At 43.6% G+C, this 6,000-nt stretch overlaps 1 protein-coding gene across 5 annotated transcripts in view; it reads left to right on the top strand.

Moving 5' to 3' along the window:
- The first annotated feature begins 205 nt into the window (after positions 1-205).
- Positions 206-6,000, top strand: part of ANKEF1 (ankyrin repeat and EF-hand domain containing 1) — a 29,700-nt gene continuing 23,905 nt past the window's right edge. For 2 of the 5 annotated variants that reach the window (XM_077115369.1, XM_077115337.1), the window contains exon 1: positions 206-446. The gene's annotated coding sequence lies outside the window, so the exon portion shown is untranslated. The other 3 variants (XM_077115354.1, XM_077115345.1, XM_077115361.1) reach the window with 3 other exon arrangements.

Below are 6,000 nucleotides of genomic sequence, written 5' to 3'. Positions count from 1 at the left end.
GATGGAAGAAGGGAGGAACCCGGAAGCCTTAGGCCTTGGCTTTCCACCGCCCGGGCATCCAGCCTGCCCACCGGCCACCTGGCGGGGCGGGAGTGGGGCGGGAAGCACCGAGCCCCTCCCCTCTCACCGCGCCCCGTTGCCGAGGCAGCCGCGCCCTGCGTGGCCCGAGCTCACAATCGGCGGGGCCCGGGGCTCTGCCCCCCCGCCCCCTGCTCACCTGGCCGCGCCTCAGCGCCCCGCGCACCTGGGTCCCATGGACACACGCAGCCCCTTGCGCGCCGCCTTGCCTGCTCTGCTGAAGGGGACACCACCCACGCCCGGGCGCCCCGGTCGGGCCCCGGGCCCCCGGGTGAGAGAAGGGGAGCCGGGGCTGCGCTGGAAGCCCGCGGCCCGAGGGGCTTGGGGCCCGGAGATTCGCGGCTGCTGGTCGCCCGGAAGACTAAGAGGTGAGCCTGGCACCTTGGTCTCTGCAGCCTCGGCCCTTCGTTTTGCAGTTACATCTCGCTCTCGCTCTCTCCAATTCTTTCACTTTCTATCTAAATATCTCTGAGACTTAAAGCTGAAGGGACAGGAGAGAACGCACTAAACGGAAACCGTGGCTTTTGGATAAGACGGCACCCATGGAAGTACGATTTATTCCTAGCCAGCTGGAACTGAGAGATTTTGCTAAGCATAAGGATTATCTCATTTCCTCTTCACATAGCTCCATGAAGTGGGCGCAAGTGTTATCCATTTCACAGGTGAAGAAACTGAGGCACAAACTAGGTAGTTAACCTGTCTGGGTTCATTTATGTAGTTTGTGTAAATAATAACGCCTGGGGGGGGGATCACAAACAACAAACAGATTTCCTCACCTATGTATCCTCTCTCCTCTGTACTAAGCTTGTCATCCTTCATTTCTCTTTCTAATGAACCCACCTGGTCTCACAGAACCTTTGAACAATTTGAGGAGCTCTGTGGGTCTCTGGCCACAGGAGAAAAAAATGCACCTGAACACATAACATAGCTACAGATTTTCATATAATTGCAACATATTCTCAGACATCACCAAACAGGCTAAGAAATCCTGTTGTATTCCACTGTCTTTGGAGACTGTGAATATAGAAGGTAGATGACATCCCAAGTGGTCACAGGGCCATGCGGAGGAAAACACAGGTGTGTGTCTGTGTGGCAACCCATCAGATACATTATGGGATTTCATGGGATACCGGACCACAGAGCAGGCTGTCCTGTTACTGCCTCCGTAAAGCTGATGATTAGCATTGAGGCACCAGACCCCCCTGTTGCTCCGGTGTTTGGGGCTTTGGCTGGGAGGGATGTAATCCATTGGACACTAGGCCTTGACCTGATGTTTTCATCATCGTAGCCTAATAGAACAATGTCATGGAATACTAATTCTTTTTTGGGGTGGGTGGGTCTCCAATTAGGAGGTCCCTGTCCACATGAGTGAGATGTCATTGATTCAGTATAGTCAATTCACCGTTTAGGAGCATCTTATCCTAGTCCATATACCAGTGTGACACTGCACTTAATCAGAACATGCTGATAACAATAAAGCAAAACAATAAAAAGCAGCTAAAAAAAATGTCACCAAACCATGTTCAAGGGGATGGTCGAGAGGCCTCAGGGTTTTAACTTGGACCTTTATTTATACACATGGGTCTAACAAGCTGTGTTATCTGGTTTCCTAGTGCACCACACATTATAAACAGATAAGAAGGGAAGAGAGGGGCTACAGCAAATAGGACATGGAAGCCACAAAGCCATGTGATGGCCGATGTCCCAGCAGCAAAGGAGAAACATAAGGAATCAAAAGTAGGCAGAAGAGTAGGAAAGAAAGGATGAGACAACAGCAGGTATTTGACATTGGTGATCTCCTCACTTGACACTCTCTTCTTTGCCTTCTCTTAGTCTCAGGCTACCCTGCAATTGCCAAAAAAAGACCAAGTCCCTGTAGTCTCTCTCCTGAGCTCCTGAATTATGCACCCTACTGGCTTGTGGATTCCAACTCAGTATGTTCAAAGCTTAACTGTCTACTCTCTGACAAAGCTGCACCCCCTCCTGAATTCCCTGTCTCAGATGCAGGTTTTCCACCTCTTCAAGACAGAAACCTGGAAGTTTTGTTTGATTCCTTCTCCCTTCATTCTTTCAACTTTCAGTCATCATTCAGCAAACATTTACTGAATGACTCATAGAAGTCAGGTTCTGGGTAACAGAGAAATAAATATAATTATGATACAAAACCTTTGCTTCCATGAAGACTATATTCTTTTTTTTTTTTAAACATAGCAACATACAAACATAAACATATGATCATTCCATTCTTGGTATAGAATCAATAACTCACAATATCATCACACAGTTGTATATTCATCACCATGATCATTTGCATCAAGTCAGAAAGAGAAATAAAAATAAAAAAGAAAAAAAAGTCATACATACCATACCCCTTACCCCTCCCTCTCATTGATAGCTAGTATTTCCATCTACCTAATATATTTTAGCCTTTGTTTCCCCTATCTTTTTCTATACCCCTTATGACTCCCTTTCCTTGATCACTAGCATTGCAATCCACTAAATTTATTTTAACATTTGTTCCCCCTATTATTTATTTTTTTATCCATATGCTTTACTCATCTGTCCATACCGTAGATAAAAGAGCATCAGACACAAGGTTTTCACAATCACACAGTCACATTGCGAATGCTATATTATTGTACAATTGTCTTCAAGAAACATGGCTACTGGAACACAGCTCTACATTTCCAGGCACTTCCCTCTAGCCTCTCCAATATACCTTAACTAAAAAGGTAATATCTATATAATACATAAAGATAACCTCCAGGTTAACTGCTCAACTCTGTTTGAAATCTCTCAGCCATTGACACTTTATTTTGTCTCATTTCTCTCTTCCCCCTTTTGGTCTAAAAGGTTTTCTCAATCCCTTGATGTTGAGTCATAGCTCATTCTAGTATTTCTGTTGCCAGGAAAGTTTACACCCCTTGGAGTCATGTCCCATGTAGAGAGGGGGATGACTGAGTTTGCTTTCTGTGTTGGCTGAAAGAGAGAGGCCTCATCTGAGCAACAAAAGAGGTTCTCTGGGGGTGACTCTTAGGCCTAATTTTAAGTAGGCTTAGCATATCCTTTGCAGGGATAAGTTTTATATGAACAAACCCCAAGATTGAGGGCTTGGTCTATAGCTTTGGTTGTCCCCACTGCTTGCGAGAATATCAGGAATTCTCCACATTGGGAAATTGAATTTTCCCCCTTTCTCACCATTCCCCCAAGGGGATTATGCAAATGCTTTATGTTTTTGCAAATACTTTTTTATTCACTGGAGAAACCTACAAAATCTCATGCCCTACTCAAGGTTCCATGTACTTATGGTGTTCAATTAAGCTGTCCACATAAGTTATGTTAGGAAATGCAACAGTCAAAATAGAAATTTAGTGTCAAACATTTTTTGCTTTAGTTTTATTCATAAGTTAAAGTTTTAAAATATGAATTACCATCTATTTTCAACACCCTGCAATATGAAGACTATATTCTATATTCTTCTTTCTTGTCTCCATCTTCACATGGTATTCTCCCGTGTCTGTGTCCAATTCCCTTTTTATCAGGGTGGCTGTCATATTGGGTTAGGACCCACCCTAATCCTTATCTTAACTAATAACATCTTCAAGATCGTTTGTTTTTGGGGAAGTGCATTGGCCGGGATTCAAACCCCGGTCTCCCAATGGCAGGCGAGAATGATTTCACTGAACTACCCTTGCACCCCTTCTAGAATGTTTTTAATAAAAATTCTTTGCCAAAAAAAGATAAGGGGAAGAAGTACCAGGGTGGTTTCAGTTTGAATGGCGAGAAGCAACATTCCAGAGCATTTCACATTGAAGCAATAGGAGGTGCAAATGTCCAGTGGCAGGAATGAGCTTTTGTTTCATAAACAAGATCAGTGTGACTAGCGAGGGCAAGTGGGGTTAGATGAGGTCAGAGGGATAGGAAAAGGGTCCTTAAGAGATCGTCCTGAATGGTTGGTTTGTCCTGATTACAATGGCAAGCTATGGAAATGCTTCTTAAAGGCACCCTGGAAAGAACTTCCCAGGTAATGGTTTTCTATTTTGATAGGGGTTTGGGTTATTCAGGTGTATGTATTTGTCAAAACACATGGAAAGGTGCACTTAATATTTGTACATGATATATTCAAAAGACTAATAAATACTGAACTCCAGTTAATTATACCAATGCTGGAGTATTGGTATTTATTTTGAAATGTGTCAGCAATAAGCTGGGTCAGTGAATAGAGGGAAGGACAGATGGATAGATATAAGATGAAGCAAGTGAAGCCAGCACTGGGTATACAGGTGTTCAACTTTTCTTTGTGAAAAATATTTATACCAACACTTGGAGAAGGGATACTTTTGTCTGATCTTACCTGAGCTATATTTTTGAAAGATTTTTTTCTGGCCACAGTCTAGAGAATGGACTACAGGCAGCTGTTACAGAAGCAATGAGAGAAATTGGAAGGCTGTGGCAAAGGTTCAGCCTAGAAGAGGGGCGCTCAGGGTTGATGTCAGCATATATTTCATGGTAGAGCTGACAGGATTTGCTGGAAAAGTGAGGGAATCCGTGAGGGGGAAAGGGAATGAAAGGTGACTCCCAATATTTTAATCTAAGTGGATGGATGATATTTACATGAACTAAACTGGGAAAGTGGGGGGCCTAGAGATGGTCAACTGATATCAAGAGTTCTGCTCTGATGTGTTAAGTTCAAGATGCCTATTAGATATCCAAGTGAATAAGAAGAGTAGGTAAATATAATTATTCGGAGCTTTGGGGAGAGTCATATCACACTGTATAAATTTGTGAGTGAACAATTAGGAGCTGCAAATTGGGGTGAAAGTCATGAGAGGGCTTGAGATCACAAGGGAATATGTATGAATAAAGAAAGTCCTGGGACCCTAGCCCTGGGCATCCCAACAATTGGGCTTCTTGCAGAAGAGGAGGAGTCAGGAAAGGAGGCTGAGACATAATAGTCAATGAGGCAGGTAGGGGGATATGGTTGCCTGAGGAGACATATTTAAAGAAGTGTCAATGGCTAACAGTGCAACTCAATGCCACAGGGAACGTAGGTGAGGCAGCAGGTTTGGAGTTGGGGAAAGAGGGTGCATAATTTTGGATTTTGTATTAATGTGGACCCCTTTTGTTGCAAATGACAGAAATTCAGATATATAGCTTATGCTAAAATAATAAGGAATGAATTTCTAATACATGCTACAACTTGAATGTACCTCAGAAACATTATGCAGTGTGAAAGGAGTGAGAAACGAAAGGTCACATATTATATAATTCCATTTGTATGAAATATCCAGAATTGGTAAATCCTTAGAGACAGCAGATTGATGGTTACCAGGGGTTGGGGAAGGGGTAAAGGGGAGTTATTGCCTACCAGGTATAGAGTTTCTGTTTGGGGTGATGAAATATTTTGGAGCCGGATAGAGGTGGTGGTTGCACAACCGTGTGAAAGTATTAAATGCCACTGAATTGTACACTTTAAAATGGTCAATGTTAGGTTTAGCGAATTTTACCTCAGTGAGGAAAAGGAATCTGCATATCATTTTACTATAAAGGTCCAGGACATTAGAAACAGCTTCTGGATGAAGTAGTTAATAAAGGCTAGCAGGGGAACTCTCCAAGGTTCCTTTGCACTCTAACGACACTCTCAGACACACTACTCTGAGTCACCTAAAGTAAAAGGTCCAGGGAGGATTTCTTTACCCATGCAATCTTACCCATGCAAAAAAGTGGCAGGCTACTTGAGGCACAGCGTCCAAGGGGCACCAATACCATTTGTCTCTGTCTTTCTCCATCTCTCAAACATGCTCTCTCCAGCCCCAGCTCTGCACCTTACCACTCCACAACTTCATCAGCAAGCATAATCTTTCCATATAGTTCTGGCTGAACGGTCCTGTAGGGTAACTGGCTTATGTCTTTTATGAGCGT

The sequence above is a fragment of the Tamandua tetradactyla genome, chromosome 1 (assembly GCF_023851605.1).
Source record: "Tamandua tetradactyla isolate mTamTet1 chromosome 1, mTamTet1.pri, whole genome shotgun sequence".
Taxonomy (NCBI): Eukaryota; Metazoa; Chordata; class Mammalia; order Pilosa; family Myrmecophagidae; genus Tamandua; species Tamandua tetradactyla.
This window is presented reverse-complemented; position numbering and strand designations above follow the sequence as displayed.